This window comes from Ambystoma mexicanum, chromosome 3q (genome assembly GCF_040938575.1).
Source record: "Ambystoma mexicanum isolate Mex_15411 chromosome 3q, UKY_AmexF1_1, whole genome shotgun sequence".
Classification (NCBI taxonomy): Eukaryota; Metazoa; Chordata; class Amphibia; order Caudata; family Ambystomatidae; genus Ambystoma; species Ambystoma mexicanum.
The window spans coordinates 152,513,332-152,533,489 of NC_090926.1; the positions used below are offsets into that span (position 1 = coordinate 152,513,332).

At 43.0% G+C, this 20,158-nt stretch overlaps 1 long non-coding RNA gene across 1 annotated transcript in view; it reads left to right on the plus strand.

Moving 5' to 3' along the window:
- The window catches only part of LOC138582253 (uncharacterized), a 291,488-nt gene that overhangs the window by 44,524 nt on the left and 226,806 nt on the right, over nt 1–20,158 (plus strand). The window contains exon 2 of the long non-coding RNA XR_011304994.1: nt 15,030–15,368. This is a non-coding gene — a long non-coding RNA (uncharacterized lncRNA). The remainder of the gene's footprint in view (nt 1–15,029; nt 15,369–20,158) is intronic.

Sequence of the window (20,158 nt, forward strand, 5' to 3'; positions counted from 1 at the left end):
CCGGCGTCCCTTCAGTTCTCCCACTTCTGCTTGGTTTGCCAGGACTGTGCCTTCTGCTTCTGTACTCCAGTCACAGTTCCAGCTCCTCCCTATCGCCTGCACTTGAGGTGGCCTTTTATGCCTCCCGGGTTCCTTCAGTTATGGGATATTAGGCTTAATTGCCTGACTCTTGCTACAGCATGCCCCTTCAGTCATCTTCCTCGTCCAAGTACTCATGGGATTATGGGACCTGTAGTTCCTATTAACAAAGTTAATTCTTTTAGGTATTTGCTTGACTTTAAGGGTAGATTTGCTTGCCTTCAGCAGGCCTTACAAATTGTAAAAAATCCCAATTGACCCACAGGGCGAGTTCCTTATTTTACATTCTCCACCCAAGAGAAATACACTCACCTCAAGGGGACTAATGACAACATATTTACCAGGGCTTTGTAAACGGTGCATGTCACCATAAGCACACTTCATATTTGGTGCAATTCTGCCAAGCAGGCTCAGTGAAACTTGCATTTTCCATTTAAATGGAAAATACGTTTCTTTTTTTTAATCAACTCTTTTTATTAAGTTTCACAGAACAAGCAAAAACATTATGAATGTCCTTTAGCAGCACAGGCAGCGGGGTCGTAAGAAAACTGTATAGACTGTAAACAATACAAACCATACATGGACCACCAAGGTTATTTGACTGCGGGGGCGGGGAGCAAGGGGGTCAATGGGCAAGGTTCACCTGCTTGGAAAATACGGTTTTTAACATCCCCATACTCACCATCAATGTTGAGTATCATGCAAATGGTACTCGCCCTTCATAAAAACTACTCACCAATGCTAGTGGGCTAGTAAATTTTGCATGCCCTGTTAAAGTAATTTAAAGTTGAACCTTTAGAATTCACTGTTACAGTGGATGGCAATTTATTCAAGGCAACATTTCTAGCTTCCTTTACATTATATCTTTGGGATTAAGGAGGGTGTTTATCCTGAAATACCCTCAGGGATCTTTCTGTTGCTAAGGATTGTTCAGATTTTACAGGACTTGTACTCAGAGTTACAGATTTTACATGTCGGGTACATTATAATGACAAAACACCATTACCTGTTTTGGTAACTCAGAAAGTCTTTTCCTTTCAAAGGACAAATACTGTGTCTCATCCCACGGGATTTCCTCGCCACCCTGTGCCTTGTCTCCTCCCACGTGATCCTCTCTCAGTACACTACTCCCAACGTCAGGCTCAGGAAGTGTCTGCCTTTCCCTGCTCACCTGGGACGAGACTTTAGGCAGAGCTTCAGTGAGGGATCTGTACGATTCATCACAGATGGAAAAAGATATGAACGAGGTTGCAATGCATTGGGGCTTGTTGCAGTAGCAGGTTCCAAAGTAGAGGACATTTTGAGGGGTGCAGAGGGAGATGGTTTTGTGCAACGTATTGCAAAATGAAGAAATTGCCAGTGTTGAATACTAGCTGGTAGAATTTCTAGAGGTAGCTGCCCACATGTTGTCCATCTTGAGAAGGTGAAGATGTTTCTGGTTTGGCGGCTTATGAACAAATGGACAGGTGGTAAATCTTTATTATTTCATCAAGACAAGAGATTGGAAAGAATATTGTTTAGGACTTAAGAAGTTTGAAAGAACAGTGACTGGGTTCTCAGTGTGAACGTTTGCACTATTTAAGCATGCTGATGACTAGTCTGTTGATCACGGCCTTGGCTGAGGAGTGGTAAACGGAAGTGGATCTTGTAGATTTTGAGCAGGTTGATGTGGCTAGTGGTGGCTGACGTACTGATTAAGACCAAGAGCTGCATCACACTATTAATGACAACTCGGCTTCAGGCAGCGGAGTTACAATGTTTTTAGATGATTATTAGGTGATGGATAGAATGTATTTGGATGCAGTCGATAAGGGGAAATCCATACAATTGAGCAGGTCTTTGCAAACCTTTGGCTCTCCAAATGTTTTGGACTACAACGCCCACTAGTCCTGAACAGGACAGTCAATGGAGAGGATTCATGGATGTTTTAGTAGACACCATCTGGAGAGCCGCAGGATGCAGACCCCTGCTCTAAATCAAACTACGCACAAACGGGTTCCGATTTCTCATGATTTATTTTTTTTATACCTGGGATAAATCATCTCTAACACAAATTGGTTTGGGGGATTTTTTGCCAAAAGACTATCAACAAGAGAAAGGATCTCTACGTCCTCACAAATAGCTGGTTGGCTTGGGGTCAAAGCCTCGATCTGGGGTGTTCCCATAACGTGACGCTGTTAGAGAGATTACTGGGGAAATAAAGTCTTATCTCCAAAGAGGCTGAGTGCCGTACTGCTACTTAATTTGAGAGTTTTTCATCACTTCTGAGAAGTAATGGATGAGATTCTAGTGTTTTCCCACATTGAGGTTTCTTTTTCCTAATGGTGTTAGTTCCCCCAACCCACTTCCATGGCGTTCTGGCCACAAAGATTTAAACGTTTTTTCCCGCAAGTGGTTCTAATGCCACTTTTATTGATTTGTTTGCTGGTGAATGTTTAGTTTTGGCTATCGGGTGGAGCTGTAAGCACCATCTATTAGCCCAAACTATTGACACAGAAAGTTAAGACAGTATAGAGATGGGATGTGAAGAGGGACACATAGCCTGTAGGTGGTGTTTGGATTTGTCCCACCCTGATTGACAGCCAAATACCATGCTCGCCGTTTGGCATTTCCACCCCCTAACAGCTCCTTCCAGGCCATCCCAGCCCTAAACCCTTGGAATTCCTTCGTGCTAGCTAGCTGTGCTTCAAGAGGATGCGAATATTTATTTCTAAGAAGTTTTCTGAAAGGTACATTTCTACTTTAAACCACCTCCTGGTGTAATAAAATGCCTTAAGCAAGTGTGCTGTTGGCCACTTGCTTTATATATATATATTTTTTCTCTTTTTTCCATATTGGTTTATTAGCATTAAAACCTTGCACAAATAGAAATCCAATACGATACAACATTTTAAAACAATTATTTAAAATCCTCAATTTGGGTGAAATTACCCAAAAGGGGAAAAGATTTAAAAATATTTCCTATTCATTCACATCAAATTATTGATCAAATTTCTAAACGGATAGAATTTTATGATTAAGTATTTGTAATTGTTATTATTTTCTTTTATCATTTTATAAATCCAACAGTTTTATCAAATATAGAAATTGGTATAGAGCTCTACAGAGACGAGGAGAGGTGCATTCCCAAATTAGATTCCATAACTGCTGCCAAGGGTTAATGAGGTCCTTTACAAAGTATTCAAAACATACTTTGAATACTTTGTACAGGACCTCAGGATTAACCCTTGGAAGCAGTTACGGGAATGCTTGGAAATGCTTTATAATCATTCTATACCTACTCTTGCTCCCTTTGTTCTGCTGATCTCTTCTTACTTTATGTCCCCCCACCTCCTGGTGCCTCTTCTGGTTTCCGCCCCTTTCAACTCCTTGCCCCCCTACATTAGAACTCCCTTCCTTTCACTACCAGATCCATTTCCACCTATTCCTCCTTCCGTTCCTCCTTGAAAGCACTCCTTCACTCCCCTCCCGGACACCTTCCCCTTTCACCTTTTCTCTCTCCTCCCAATACCCTGTTCCTTGTTCCTTTATCTTTCCCTGTCTCCCCATGATCCCCATCCTCTCTACTACTCCCTTTACTCTCTACTCTCTCTCCCTTTTCTCCTTCCCCTTCCCTCTCCTTTCCTCTTCCTTCTCAAATGCAAATTGTTCGACATGCTGTTTTTCTGGTTTGACTCATGTATACTGTTATTGCTTCTATGTTCCATGTTTGATGTCTCCTTGTTAAACTGTAAAGCGCTTTGGATTAAAGCGCTATATAAACAATAAAATACAAATACGAAATACAAATATGCCTGTCCTTACATCTGTTCTTTGTACTGAGGTCCTGTTAACAACAAGCATTGACAAAACCAACAGTTCTGGCTTTCTTATATAATATGCTCACATACTAACAACATTTCCCAGATCTTAAGGCCAGATAGTTCTTTATGATAGTCCATGAAAAATGCCTAGCCCATGCATATACAAAAGACAAAATTGTTAGATTTGCCAATGCTTGTTCTAAGCGCTTGGCGCAGGAGTTTGCTTGTTGGATTTTATTAAGCCATACAAAAACACCCACAGACAGCACGTTGGCTCCCTCCTTCAGACACTTCATGAGTGAACTGAAGTCCCTTCTCTTTAAGGAACACTAGACCAACCGAATATGATACTGACAAGACGCGCCATTCTGTACTCACACCCCCTCCGCTATCTGCTCCTTGCTCTGCTTTTTCCATGAATAGATGTTTTTTCTAGGTTTGTGTGTGCTATATACATCGCCTATTGCATACACCCGGTTTTGGTTGGGATAGGTTGCTGGCAACCCCGGGCCTACCACCTGGCAGCAGGGGTGATGATAGAGACCTGAAAAGTTAGGATGAGGGTACATGGAGCGCACATCGATTTGCATGGCATCATGACAAATAGCAAGGGGCAATACTTCTTGAAGACTTAATCATTTTTGTGTAGTAGTAGTTCCATCCGGTTTGCAGGGGTGTTAAGACTTCTCTCTGACAATTACGACAATGGATCTCCTGTTTCACAGTTTGTACAAGTGAGAACAAGACATTTGCAGGTGGATACCAATGCACGGCAAAGGCCTGAAGGCCCATCACTTAATGATAAAGCATGCCTCTGAAAGCATGCTCTTCCTTCTTTATTCTGGAGTACTTTATTGTGTTTTGATAGAAATGAAAATCCAGATTAAAGTTTAATGGAAGCTTCGATGGGAAATGCACTTACATTTTTAAGAGGCAGGGCCTTATAAGCAATGCATTGCCGGTTGCCGTAGCAAGACAGTTTTCAACATTGGTGCTCCGGTTTAGTGGTGGCTCGGGAGCTGACCTTTGAATCACCTTGTCTCCCTGGAGGTCAGTAATCAAAAGGCATGCACTATATTCCTCAATTGTCGTGGAAGGGCAACCGAGACAAATGAGCCTAGAATTGTAACCTTAGATGTGTGAATGCTGCGCTACTAGACCCAGGAACCAGACCGAATTACAATTAGCAGTGATTGCTCAAAAGCGTAAGTGGTCACTTGAAAGTTGTATTTACCCGGTTGTTGGGCCTTCACTCAGGCTTGTGAGAATATAGATGGGTGTGTAGTTATTTGGGTCTGAAGGGCTGCCTGGTTATGCAAGAGGCAGACAAAGGCATTTTTCCACCTATTTGGCAGGATGCCTGGGTGACTCGAGCTGCAATTAATAAAGTTGATGGGAGATTGGAACCATATTCTCTAGTGCAGCCGGCACATGCATTATGCTTTACAAAAGGAGAACATTAAAATACACACGAGGGAAAAGCTGCATAATAAACTCAGTATGCCAAATAAGTTAAAAACTTGGCATTTCATTTTTACCACTTGACCAGGCTGGCACTCATAGATTAATGGGTACCATTCTATATATGACTGTAGAACGTATGTGGCTAGCACTTTCTATTTGATGCATCGATAAGGACCATCAACACCTCTGATTCTCTGAAAGCTTGTAAATTCATTGCAGACACCATAATTCATTCAGTCACAAGTAAACAGTGCCGATGGAGCAAGATGGGTGCGCGGAATGACTACTGCTCTGCAGGAGCACAGGGATGCAGGGATGAGTAATGACTACACCGCCTACTCAGCCCCACACAATTACTAAACCATCAGTGATACCCATCATAAAGGTGAAACAGGCACAGCCCTACAGGTATATACCCCTTTCAGGTCCTTTGGTAGCAAAGGCTGAGGGCATGTTTTATATGTCAGAATGGTGTGAGCGGATACATTTGCAACACAAACAATAGTACAGTGGTAACAAAATAAAATATTGTCCAATCGAAATTCTATAAAAATAGGAACTTTAATAAAAACAATCAATGCAGGAAACTAATTAGGAACACTGAAGAACCACCCCTGTAAGAGGAACACAGAGAATGCAGACTTTGAGGATAAAAGGCACGCTGGATTTATAGACAGATTTATAGACAGTGATGTTCAGGCAAAGAATGTCAGCAGCAATGTCAATGTCCAATTATATGTTTTTCAAAAGGCAGATAAGGAGGCTTAAAATCACGTCGGTCCTCTAAAGCAGACTAGTGGAGGCAGAGCTTCTTCAAATACAATTGTCTCTTTGTCTTGGGTGCTCGACAATGTCAAGTTGGGCTTCTATGCACTTTACTGCAGTTCAGCTGGTTCTGAGATGGTCGAGACATGCTTTCACAATGGCCAGCCAACGTCGAGTCCATTAGTGGAATCGCTGTGTTTCAGCAGTTCAGTCGTTGGTCGAGTCACTGGTGACTCGACCAACGACTGAACTCGGGGCAGACGAGCCAATGGTTTCAAGCAGGTCGAGTCAGCATTCAAGTCAGTTGCTGCCACAGAGCAGAGCTGACGATCGGGTCAATGGGAGGTGGTCCACTTCAATGGGTCAAGTCGGCATCTAGTGGTTTGAAGAGCCCATAAATGGTGTGAAGATCAGAGTACTGAAAGCAGCAGCGTGGGTCCTACTGTAGCTTGCAATTAGTTTAGCATGGGCGAGTCAGCTCAAAGATATCTTGAGGTGATAAAACAGGGTTCTAACTGCTACATGACTTCTGGGTTGCTGGGAGGCCAAATCAACAGTCTCCAGGGACAAGAAGAGTCCTTTAGTTATGTATTTCCTGTCTTGAAAGTTGCCTGGCACATCTAGGGGATCCTTCGTCTCCAGTTAGCAGGATCCTGGTTCCTGCGCACAGGCAGTAGAGAGGCACTGGTCCAAGAGTAGTGTTACCTCCACTTTTCCCTTGGGATGGTTAGGGAGCAGAGCTTTCCTCTGCCTTGGAGCTCTCTGTCTTCACTTTCTCTAGGAGGATTTTGGAATAGACTGTATCCCAAGAGAGTTCCAGCAAATCGTTTGTGTCGTTGTAAGAGCCCAAAGATGATTCAGCTAAGGAGAGGCTTTCCTCTCCTTATAAAGGTAAACAGCTACAGTGGTTTGGCCAAAAGCCAGACTGTTGTCAGGGGTCGAAACCAGGCTGCTGTTACAAGTGTGCTTTGCCTTCTGATATCATACCCAGAGTCCTTTGTCTGCAGGAAGTGAAGGGAGACAGGAGGTTGTAGAGCACCCTAGCATAACCCAATGTGGTGGAACCCCTCTCTAAGCCTACCTCCCGCCTATGGCTACTCTAACTCTGCCCCTTATCATGTCTGCTCATTACAAAGAAACGCCAGTGATTAGCACCCTAATATAAGTGTGGCTGTGTTATGTCAGAACTGCCTTTGATGCACCACTTCCCACTGAACTTCCTGGGAGTGTTCCTGGGCCGTGGGAGGAAGATGCTTCCCTCAAGGGTTAAAGAGGCAGAATCCGAGGCATTGATGCAAATGGCAGTTGTGCACACAGTGTTGGGAAGGGGGAAACCCCGTCCCACCCCCTAGGCACTTTAGAGTGAGACAAGATGCATTCGAAGCACTGTGATGGGCTAGGGGGAGCGCGGGCCGTGAAATCAATATAATGAAATATAATCAACCTACACGGTGTAGCACAGGGCGCAAACAACATTACTATTTTGTGTAGATATTAGTTATCATAAGTAGAAGGTAAGGCCGGCACGGCGAATGCGGCATTGCATGCATTAGGCCCCAATTGCGAGACAAGGGAAATCTCCAGCCATACCTGAACTCCAATGAGGACAGCCCACACCCCCAACCACCACAACGCCTAGTCATTGTTCTAACAGTTTTGCAAAGATGTGTTTTTTACTCAAGAGGAATATGTCCTACAAGGCCGTGATCACAGACTGGCACCTGGTGTTCATGTTATCTCACACTGGCCAAAGCATGACCCGCACCCATTCCCAGGCGACCACAAGTTATAGTCCATATAATTGACAAAACCTTAAAATGCCTAAAATTCCGTGGCACCAGGTACCCTTTGACCACCAACCCCAAAGTAACAAGCCTTGAAATGATCAAAGAGGACAGACAGGGCACATCGTTGAGCGACAATCATGTGATTTGTATTCCGAGGTGCTGGGAGGGATAAATTATAGTTCAAAACGAGGGTGGAGACCTTGGAGCCGTATGGCACGGAAGGGAGTGAGTGACATGTGGGTGTGAAGGTTAAAGTGTCCCAGATGTTTCCCAGAACTTCCTTTGTGCTCGTCTTGAGGCCTGCCAGGTGCACAATATAGTGATAAAACGGCATTATGTCCGAAGTGAAGTTAATTTGTTCTTTGACGTGAGAAGAAGATGATCATCGCAGCACCCACGTGAGGCAATACAGACGGATTGGAACCAATGGCCAATGGCCTGGCATGTTTTATGGAGCAGACAGATCATGTTCAGGTGCCCACCAACCAGCCATGTGAGAGTTTACTATATGTATTGCATCATGTATGACAATGTTTTACTTTATAAAATTCTGCTTGTACTCGTTTTTGGCAGAATGTTCTTAGCAGCAGAGTTCTTTGCTGTTGCTCTCATCTGCATGTGAGATTAAAACTTGTTATCCTTACAAGATCAACTTGGGCCATTCTTCCCTAGCAGGTTGTATTCTCTTTGGTGTGAGCGTTCAGGGACTTGCCTTTAATTGGTGACCCTGACGTGATCCCAGGGCCCCCCGCATTTGCATAGGCTTCCAGCCGCTTCTCCAGAAGGAGCTGTGCCCACCTACAGCGACCGGTCCCGAAAAAACACGTGTTCCGAGTGGTCTAGCAGGAACCATTTTAAGAGAAGTCCTCTCTGCTCTTTGAAGGAGGACGCGGCTCCGAGGAGAGTGCAGGCCAGTGTTGGAAACCTTGTGACGGAGGAGTTTGGGTGAGCATGCACATGTTAGTAGATTCTTGTAAGTGATAACAAGTATGGAACAGATGTGTTGGGAAGTGTGAGAGGTGTGAGCACATGGAGAGCGAGGTTGTTGGTGTGACGTGGGTGAGCCTTGCATTATTTTTCATTAGTGTGTGTACTCTGAAGAGATTATTTCGGTAGGGCATTATAAGGTAAGGCAGAGGTAAGGCAGGGAGCCCCTCCTTAGAAGGGGAGGCAAGGTGATACCACAATACAGCACATTATTTAAAGTAGGAATACAGAAATAAAACGAGTGGTCTTATAATAGGCCTGGAATAAGTAGTGGTTATTTTTGTTTGTTGTTCTATTGTATTGTATTCATATTTTGTTGTATAGAGAGCAGGCCCTAGAAGGGGCGGTAATTGTGTGCGTCACGGTGTGGTGTGGCATTGAGGGTTTCGTGGAGTGGTGTATGTGTGCAAGGAAGGGGGACAGAAAAAGGGTGGATGTTGATTTTGTTTTTCTGTGGTTACAAGCAAGCGACAGCGTGCGCGGCAATATAGCGGGACCTTGCAGGGTCAGTAAGAGAGAGACATCACTAGTATGTGGGAGAACACCAATAGAGCACATGTATAAGACCCTGCCACTGTATCATGACAGGGTGGCGAATTATCACAAGCAGTGGATCGCAGAGACAGGAGGAGGGTGGATGCCCTGCCCATGTCCAGGGCAGGGCTCACACAATAGGAGCGTTTTGGAACACATGCCCACATTTTTAGTAGCTAAATATAAAAGGAAGTGGCTACAGAAGAGAAAAGAAATCTCAGATCTTTGGCACTTGTTCTAAGACACAGAAGACCAAGGGAGTAGAGTAGAGGCGCAGAGACAGAAAGATGGAAATTACAGGAAAGGAGAAGAAGACGGCAGGGCGCCAGCGTAATGCACGGGAGTATATCTCTTGACAGCGTGTCACGCAGAAGGGTACACAAATCCAATCTATGTACCTGTTGCAATAGAGACCCCTTCTGCTGTGGTAGGGACCCCTTCAGCACCAGTAACACCACAGGCTACCACTCCCCCACCCCCATACCCACACCAACTTGAAGTATTGGCATGTCAGGTAAAGAGAGTTTGAGGACCGGTTGGCAGAGTTGTTAACAGAATTGAACAGGATACAAGAATTGTTAAGAGAGTGAGGGATGTACGGGCACTGGAAGATGGATTAGGAGAATTGAGGTCAGGAGATTTATTGCTTAGAGTGAATCAGGAAGGAATAAAAAATGTAAGTGTCAAAAAGGAAGGAGGTGGGGGTAAGTGGACGTATTTGGAACTGTTGCGGTTTTCATAATATTTCAAAATGGTTTCTAGATAGGCATACGAGTGCTTTACCTTCGATCTTGTTGCTACAAGAAACCATGTGTGTTCACGATTTACATGTGGACGGTTTTACGGTTGTACAACAAGGTGCTGCTCGTGCGGTGTCTGGTCGGCCTGTAGGTGGAATTGCCATTCTACTCAATAATGATCTTAGATTTGTAATAAATCATACATTTGCGACCCAACTTTTTCTTTTGGTGGATGTTACCTTTAATGTGGGTGTGCCAAGAAGGATGTTGCTGATATCATTGTATTGGAATCCTCAATCTCTCCCTCTTGTGAATGCTATCACTATGTTGAATGATTCGCTTTTAGAATTTTTCCAGATACAACCAATGATAGAGTTATTGATCGGTGGCGACTTTAATTCCTATTTAGATGCATCGTCTAAGAGTTCCATTCCTTTGGAATCTTCGCAACATTTTAAAACATCGTATCAGAATGGCTTAAGTTGGAGTAACTTTTTGTCTAGTTGGCAATTGTGTATTATCAACTTTATTCGATCTAAATCATCTTGCACTTGGCATAGGGGCAATGCCTCTTCGACCATTGACTACATAGTGAGCTCCAAGAAGCTTTCGGGTTTACTCTCTCTGGTAAATCCATCTATTCTGCCCTATGGAGACCATGCCATCTTAGAATGCACGTTGTCAGGGACAACTGAGTTATTTGATAGGGCCCATTTGTTAGCTTTGGTCCAGGGCGATAGATCGCTGATTTCTATTCGTTGGAACAAGTCCATTTGTCGTCGTTTGACTTTTTTAGTCAATCGTGACTGGTGGCCCGACATGTGTGTTTGTGACACGTCGCTTGGCACAATCCTCGAATGGAATATGCAGATGATTCAGTTTCATCTCAAGCATCTTGCTGATGAAGCTGTGAACCATACCCAGAAGTTACATCCTTTTAATATATTGTCAAACAAACTGTCGAAATTGAAATCTGAAAAGAACATTGCATTACGTGCTCTAAAAAAAGAATTTGAGACTCAGCAAAGGAGTTTGGCTTTGTGCGCAAAAAAGAAGGTGCTCAGGTTATATAAACGTAAGATAAAGGCTACTCGGTGTGCTTTTCATCTATCTAACAATCAAAACATGGTTCAGCTTTTATGTAATCACAATATTCGTGATATTTGGAAAATGCTTAGAACACCAGACAACTCAAACATAGCCCATATGGAACCTGCAATTGATGGTAATACATGGTTTTCATTCTTTGAACAGAAATACAGTCTCCCGACGAGCTTCTGTGACGAAGATATGTCATATCTATTGAAATATATACCTGAGCACTGTCCGTGGGTGCTCAATGATGTCATAGGAGCAATTGAGAAGCTGAAACCGTCGAAGTGTGCTGGCCCTGATGGCTTACCGCCATGTGTCATAAAAGATGACCCTATTTTTTGGGCCAATGTCTTTTTGAGGATATTTAGATCTATTTTTTCATCCAAAGCTCTTCCAAATTCCTGGGTTAAGTCGATAATTATTCCCATACACAAAAAAGGACCCTGCACCGATCCCAATTCCTTTAGGCCAATTGCCCTTATTGATGTCGCTGCCAAGCTTTTTGCCCTTCTTCTACTCAATGAAGTTGAGAAACATATCAAAACAGATAAAGTTCTAAATAAAGTACAGACGGGTTTTAGAAAAAATATGGGGACTCAGCTGAATGCTTCTGTCCTTGCTCATTTACTTGCGGAGGCTCATAATTCTGCACATGGTCCGATTTTCATTGCATCACTCGACTTATCATCAGCATTTGATTCTGTAATTCGTAATAGGTTGTGGAAAAAAATGATAAATCTCAATTTTCCACAAAGTTTGGTAGCGCTCATTGCTCTTTTGCACCAACACACTTCCATTAGAGTGCGCATTTCAAGCAAAGGTACTCTAACAGATTCTATTCCAACGGCAATTGGCGTTAAACAGGGTTGTAATCTTGCAGCAGTGCTTTTTAACTTATACCTCCATGACATTGAAGGTATTTGGGATTCCTCTAAATCTTATTCTGTAAAGTTCGGAAAGATTCATCTCTCGTGGTTGGCTTATGCCGATGATATATTACTATTTGACAGCACGCAATCTGGGCTGCAAAATAAATTAGAGACATTTGTGCTGTATTGTAGGAAAAATAATCTTACTATAAACCCCTCAAAATCAAATATCCTGATACTTTCTTCGAAAAAAAAGATTCGGAAGTTTCAGTGGCACTTAGAGTCCTCTACTATTCAAATTGCAGGCCAGATAATCTATTTGGGATATAATCTGTCAAATAATTCATCTGCACTCTTTTGGCAACGTGCGATTGCAGAAAAAGTGATACCTTTACAGAATCAAATGCGAATTATCTGTCGCAAACTTTGTAAATTTTCTTTGAGTCCACTATTTGAATTTTATTCAAAAAAAGTTGAATCTATCATTCTCTATGGTTTAGATATGAATTTAAATGATTTAGCGAGCTTTTTGAATAGACTGCAAGCTAAGCTATGGAAAACAACACTATGTCTTCCTTCTTCTCTTCCGAATGCAATTCTTCGTCATGAGCTAGGTCTAAACTCACTGGCAGCACGATATAAATGGCATCTTCTGAAAACTTATTTGAAAATGAGTTTCCCAGAGGAAAACTCATTGTACGAGGACTTTTGTCATATGCTAAGAGCATCGCAGCCGCGATCTATTGCTGACTTTAAGCGGCGTACATTGTTCGTCCTTGAAAGTATTAATATCTCTGCTGAAGATCTTCAAAGCAGTTTTCACATTGCACATAAGCGTGTTTTTTTGAATGACTGGGCAGAGACTTGCACTCAAATATCGAGTTACTCTTCTTTCTCTGAATATGCACGTTTTAGGCACGCTCAGGTGCCTCGGCAGCAATATCTTGTGCTTATTCCGAGTGCGGAAACTCGTTCAGATTACATGCGCTTTCGACTCGACTTACTGCACACGAAAGTAAGAACCAAGTATTGGGGCACTAGAGATAGAGAAGAGGTTGATATTAGTTGCAGATTTTGTAAAAAACCTGAATGCACAGAGACTCTGAAACACCTTTTTTTGTTCTGTACAATTTTTGAAATGGCGAGAGTTAAAAACATTTCAGCATTTAGTACTACTTTTACCCATATGGGAAGAGAATTAATTTGGACCCGGTGTATGTGGGGCTCTAGTAATTCCATAATTTTGGCAACGGTGCGATTAGTGAAAATAATTGAGTCCGCACTTTTTTCTCTGTGTTGATGGTAATTGTGTGGTGGGGACATTTTGAGGACGTTGTTGAGTCCCTGTGCTTCTGCGTTTTATGTTTTTATGTCGGATGTGTCTTTATGATGCGACGGGTTTTGTGGCATTTGTGTAAGTAAAGAACATGTTTGTAATTAAGCAACAGTAAGGGAATATAAATGCCTGTTTTATATAAATGCTAGTTCTTAAACAATATGTATTAATGTGAAATGTAATTGGTTGTAAGTGTTGTAAACTAATTTTGTAAAGATGCGTTAGCATCAAAAACAAAATAAAAAAATAAAAAAATAAAAAAAAAAAAAAAAAAGTAAGTGGACGTATTTTGGATCAGATACAGTGGTGGGAGATGTCGAGAGGGAGGACGATAGTTACTAGTTCACTGAGGACCAGGGTGAAGAAGAGGAAAGGGGTGAAATGGCAGCTGAGAGTACCCCCCGAGCAGAAGGCATGTGGGGAAGTGTGGAAAATTGATTTTATCTGCCCATTAGTTCATAAAATCTAAGCTGCCAAAGTCATACAATGTAACCTGCGATGCCAAGAGCCATTGCAATGTAACCTGCTATTATAATGTAAACTGCTAAAGGCCATTTATGAAAGTTGAATGGATAGGCCCCATTGCAAAATACATATTCCGCACACAATGCATAAAACCTGCTTAGTGTAGCTAAATGAGTAAAGTTCATGACATGAACTTTATACAGAATTGGTATGTGTTTAGTCTGTACATTAGATTATCACAGATGTGATGTGGTTCTGCTGACTTTGATCAAGATGTTTCCTTACAGTAATTGCAAAAGCTATGTACAAATAAAGCGGCTGACATGAACTTCCCTTTTTGCAAAGGAAAGCTGCTTCTGGGTTCAACGTTGAACGTTGATCTTGAACATTTGCACAGAAGTACGCTCATGCTATTTCAGATTCAGTCACTGTCATGATCCTATGATTTGTCTGCGGACACAAGTGCACATTAATATATAAATGTCTTGACACGTACAATAATTGTGCAGAGTTAGCATGGGGAGATGATGAATTGACCACAGGATGTCTAGAGCTTTGTGCACGTAATGGCCCTCATTACAACTCAGGCGTTAAGGGTTAACGCCACCGTTAACCCTTAACGCCTGATTCCCACCCTAACGCCTGCTTTTTGCAGGCGTTAAGTTCCATGGTGCTAAGGCACCTTGGTGCTAATTACGGCACCGTAATTTACGGTGCCGTAATTAGCGCCTTCCCCACTCTCATTATTCCCTATGGGGCAAAAATGGGAATGGGGAAGGGAAAATGGGAAATGGGGATTTACCGCCCCACTCACCTTGTAATGGGGCGGTAAATCCGGCATCCACCATGGTGTAAACATAGTTTACACCATGGTGGTAAAGTTGGTGCACTTAGCACCTCAGTTGTAATGAGGGCCAATGTCTGAAAATGTACCTATATATATACTTGACCATTTTGTATTGTCTTTTGTCAGAGACTGCGATGGCTTTCTGCTATCGTGGTTTGTCTGTTCCACTGAAGTGTAAATAAATGTGGTTTTGCTGCAAGGCAAACCTGTGTGAATCTCTGTGTTGGAGTCTGAAATAACTGTGATTTATTATTTTCAGACGGGGCGAATCCAAACCTGCATTAATGTAATTTTATTGTTTACAATTTGGCGACCCTGCTGGGACTACTTCGTCGCAGATGGTTCCAGATGGGCTTTGGACCACGGTTGACAAGTGCGGATGATGGCTCAGACAAATTCGTGGAGGCCACTGCTATAATAGGAACCTGGGTAAAATGCTCAGGGCTTTCCAACGGCCACGAAAACCTCAGACCACATACACAATTCTTCTCAACATGTTGACCCACTGTGACCGAAGTCTAGGACCAGCGCGATGTTCGCTGACTGAGAGACTTCAACACAGACAAGCGTGTGTGTCAATGAGAGACATCTGAATCTGGTGAGAATGTTTCTGGTTATTGAGTTATTGGTTAAAAATGTATTTTCATTTTCTTGTATTATTATAACACCATAGGGAAAAATACTGCTTTTAAGTATGTCCTAAGGGGTTATAATCTTGAGATCACAAGGTAACACTGGGTTACGCAAGGTTATGCAAGGTAACAGGTAACAAGGCTAGGCAAGCAGAGACAGGTGATTGAGTAATTATGGGAAGTGCATGTACCATGGTGAACTGTTGTGTTTTGAAATGTTGTTCCTGAATCCATTTAAATACCTTAAAACAGCATGTGCCTACACCACCAGAAGGAACCCCAGGTTGAAAATGAATGATTCAGAAGGGACTGAGTGTAGTCCTGTTTTTGCGTGAATGGCATAAGTGTACCTCGAAAGCCAGTGACCCTGACCCTTTGTATTCCTATTCATGATACTTTTGATTTTGGGCAAAATAGCATATCTTAGAGAAACATTGTCAGCCAAAGGAGATAAAGCGGTATGACCACTACAATGGGAGACGTATACAATTTGGGAAGATTATGCCAGACAGAAATCAATGAGAGAAACACGGCTAAACAATAAAAAGCTGCAATCAGAAAAAGATAAACCTAGAGCCTATGAGCTCCAGAAAGGATGGGAACAGGATAATAGAGATTGTGTGATACAAAAAGTAGGAGGATGTGTATCTAAATCATGTACTGAGGCTACAGCACCTATGATTCACACTGATGAAGAGATTGATCCCTTATTAGAAAGCCTTCTCTCCACTAAGAAAACTCCTCCGCCTCCTTACCATCACCCAGAAGTGCGTGATGGGTCAAAGGAGCCCTCTGCTCCACCAGGTACTCCTGTATACCAGACTAGGAGCATAACTGCATCCCAAAGGGATGAAACACAACGTTTTGCAAATGCTTGTATAGCTCAAATGGAAGAAGGGATTAGAATAGCTATTAACAGTGTTCCTCAAGTAGAACAGCCAGTGGCAAATGTAATTGTGAAACACTTATGTAGCAAAGTGTGGTAGGCCTATAAAGAGGTTAATAGTAAACAAGAAGAGAGAAGGGAAGAATATGATCTTCCAGACCACTACAAGGAAATGGATACTAATAGCCAAAAAGGGACCATTTCTACAAATGACTGCTCAGATATCATAGTGACACTACTAAAGTGGCTTGATAAAATTCCCTTACCCAGTCCAGTAACACACCAGAACCCCATGAGAGAAGTGCCAGGCTTTGATAGTAACAACCCCACACATCATGTGCATGTGCCTTAGAATCGTATGGATCTATTATCCTTTACCAAGGACTTCCCAGATATTAGGCAGAATCCAGAGCAATTGTATAGCCAAACTAACCATGTGCTAAAGACTGGACCTCTAACACTGAGTGATATTGACCAGCTATTTTCATGTAAATTACCTCCAGACATTTGGAGACATGTAGAAAACAGGATAGTGAAGAATCTCCCATTAAATGGACTTCATTAGAAGATGAGACGGTGACCAAATTCAGAAATGAGCAGAGTTGTTTAGACAAAATTATTCTTGCCTTGCCCGAGCACATAATGAGAAGAATAGAACAGATAGTACCCAGAAAGCAGATGAACTGGGATAAGATAACTATCTGTAAGCAGGATGAAGGAAAATCAGTTGAGAAATATTTCTCTGGGAAAGAGCATGCTTTTAGCTCTTTTGGCAGAATGAACCTCAGCAAAAGGCCTGCTGTTCACATTTTGTAGAAGGATTGCTTTCTTACCTTAAGCATGACATCCAAACATATGAGTCCACATGGCTACCCCAAAATGTTACTCAGATATTAACCATGGCCAGGTATTATGAGGATAGACACATTAAAGAAAAGACTGAGAAAGAAAGAAAGCTGAATAGTTTAATAACTAGAGCATTGATGCAAAAACATTTCCAGAGAAAGGACGAGGATCAAATATGCAGAGGGGAAGAGGTATGTTCAGAGGAAGGGGACGATGAGGAAGTGCACCACCTTTCAATGGAAGGAGTGGTTTCAGATGAAGTGTGCCATTATTGCAAAGGTCAGGACCATTGGATCTGTGACTGCCCATTAAGGCCTAACGGAAGAGGTTTTGCCAGAGGACAGATGAGACAAAGTAATGGTGAAGAAGTTAAAACGATCCAAGAAAAGCAGCATTATTTTCATCCAAGACAAGGCCAACAGTATTCAGCAAGAGATTACTATGAGGATGATACACATTCAGATGATTATGTAGAATAGGGATGCCCAAGAGAGGGTAAAGAGAGAGTGCAGATTCCAGTAGACCCCAAAGGACCTTGGGCCTCATCACGAGTTTGGCGGGAACCCTTAAATGCGGTGGTAGCGCTGTTACCGCCGCATTTAAGGGGCCACCAAATCATGGCTTTGGCTGATTTCCCCCCAGCTCTGAGTAATCTGTCAGATTTCGACAGATCTGCCGGAAATGTGCCGATTTTTGCACTATTACCGCCAGCGGGAAATCCGCCGACAGTAATAGCGTAAAAATTTCCCATTGGGCCCAATGGGGGATGAGGAATTCCCGAATGGGCCCAATGGGGAATGGGCACTAACTGTTCCGCCAAACCCGTCATCTGGCGCTAATAGTGCCGGGGGTTTGGAGGTAGGGCTAATAGCACCGGCGGTAATACCGCTGGCGTTACCGCCCAACTCGTGATAAGGCCCCATATTTTGAGTTATCACTTAAAGATGCAAAACCAGGAAAGATTTGTATTTTTTATTTATTTTATTTACAACGCGCAATCCATCAGGCCCGGAGGCATCAGGGCGCAATTTGTACAAAGGTTACAGAAATGCAAATATACAGAAAACATTACATACATTTACACAGAGGATCTATATACAAATATTACAGTGGTTTCGGTGCCGCTAAGTAATAGCACAGGTCAGCAGGTCAGAGTATGTCAGACAGAGGCGCACAAAAAAAGAAAAAAAGAGGCGCTCTTCGACCTTAAAGCTGGTCGAAGAGCCAAGATCTAGTATTGGCTTTGAAAGTGTTAAATGAGTCTTTAGCTCTGATTGTAGCAGGGAGGGAGTTCCATAACTTGGAGGCTAGGACAGGAAAACTTGAACCCCCTGCTTTTTGCAGTTTAAATCTAGGGATCGCTAGACAGTGGGACTGGGCAGTTCTAAGAGATTGGGAGGATGAGTGGCGCGACAGTCGACTACCGAGGTAGATCGGGGCTTTATTGGCCAGGCATTTATGCGTAATGGCGAGTGTTTTGAGTGAAATTCTCTGCTTAACAGGTAGCCACTTTAACTTAGTTCTGGTTTCTGTGATATGGTGGTTGCGGGGAATGTTTAGGGCGGCACGAATAGCATTGTTTTGTGTGGTTTGGAGTTTATTCAGGTTCTCTTGGTTAGTGCCTAGGTAAAGAGCACTACAGTAATCAATTTTTGCCATGATAAGGGTTCTCGCTAGAGTGACACTGTTAACCGTGGTGAGGAATGGTCTGCAAGCTGCAATTAGTTTGCACGTGTATGCAGACGCAGATCTGACAGCATTTGTTTGTCGTTTTAGTGATAGGGTGGCGTCAAGGTAGAAACCTAACGTTTTAGTATCTTTTGAGACTCAAATGTTATTACCGTCTATAGTGAATGACTGATAGGATGGTTCTAGTCTGCTCAGGCGTTGTGCAGTGCCCAAGATCAGGAGCTGCGTCTTGTCGTCATTTAGACACAACTGGTGTTGGGCCATCCAAGCTTGGATGACCAGGTAGACGTCATTAAGGGCCTTGGTGTCAGCTAGATAATCACCAGTGATGGGAATGAGTATCTGGGTGTCGTCCGCATAGTTAGTGTAGGAGACACCCAGATAGTCAAGCACATCAAAGAGTGGTTTCATGAAAATATTATAGAGTGTAGGTGACACACAGGATCCCTGAGGTACGCCACAGTGAATTGGGGAAGGGTCAGCGGCTGTGGATGGGGCAAAGACTCTCATCGATCCATTGCTCAAAAAAGATTTGATCCAGGCCGCAGCCGAGGATGAGACGTTGGCAGCGGAGTGGAGGTGCTTGCAAAGGATCTGGTGGTTGACCAAATCAAATGCGGCTGAAAGGTCGAGAAGTAGTAGTATTGCTAGTTTATCCTGATCCTTTAATACCTCAATTTGGGTTTTAAGGTCAATTAAAGCAGTCTCCGTCCCGTGTCTGGGGCGGAATCCGGATTGTCGTAGACCTAGCAAGTTGTTGGTTTCCAGATAGTTTTGGATCTGAACGTATGCAGCACGGTCTAAGATCTTAAGCAGAAATGGGACAGTGGTGATAGGTCGGAAGTTAGTGGATATGCTTGGGTCTAGGGATGGTTTTTTAAGCAATGGGATCACCCAAGCGTCCTTCAGATTGTCCGGGACAATACCTGTTTTAAAGGAAGAGTTGATGAAGGCTGTGATGAATGGGGCCAACTCATGCGCTGAGTCCTTGATAATAGGGGCTGGGCACGGGTCACCTTGGCAGTTGGATGGCTTAATTCTCAGAATTATATTTTCTACCTCTGCAACGGTAAGCGGAGAGAATGCGAATGGCATGGTATTGGCAGTGTCTAGAAGGGGGGCCTTGGCAGGGGAATGAGCGCGGTTGTCACGCTTCAGGCTATCCTGCTTATCTTTAATTTTTGCTTGTAGTGTGGAGATTTTATTTAGTAAGGCTGCTTGGATGTTGGAACACCATTTACTATCTTTCAAGCACGTGTCGGGGGGGGGCAACTGGAGTTTCAAGCTCTTTTAGGATTTTGAAGAGTTCCTTTGAGTTCGAGTTAGCTTGCATAA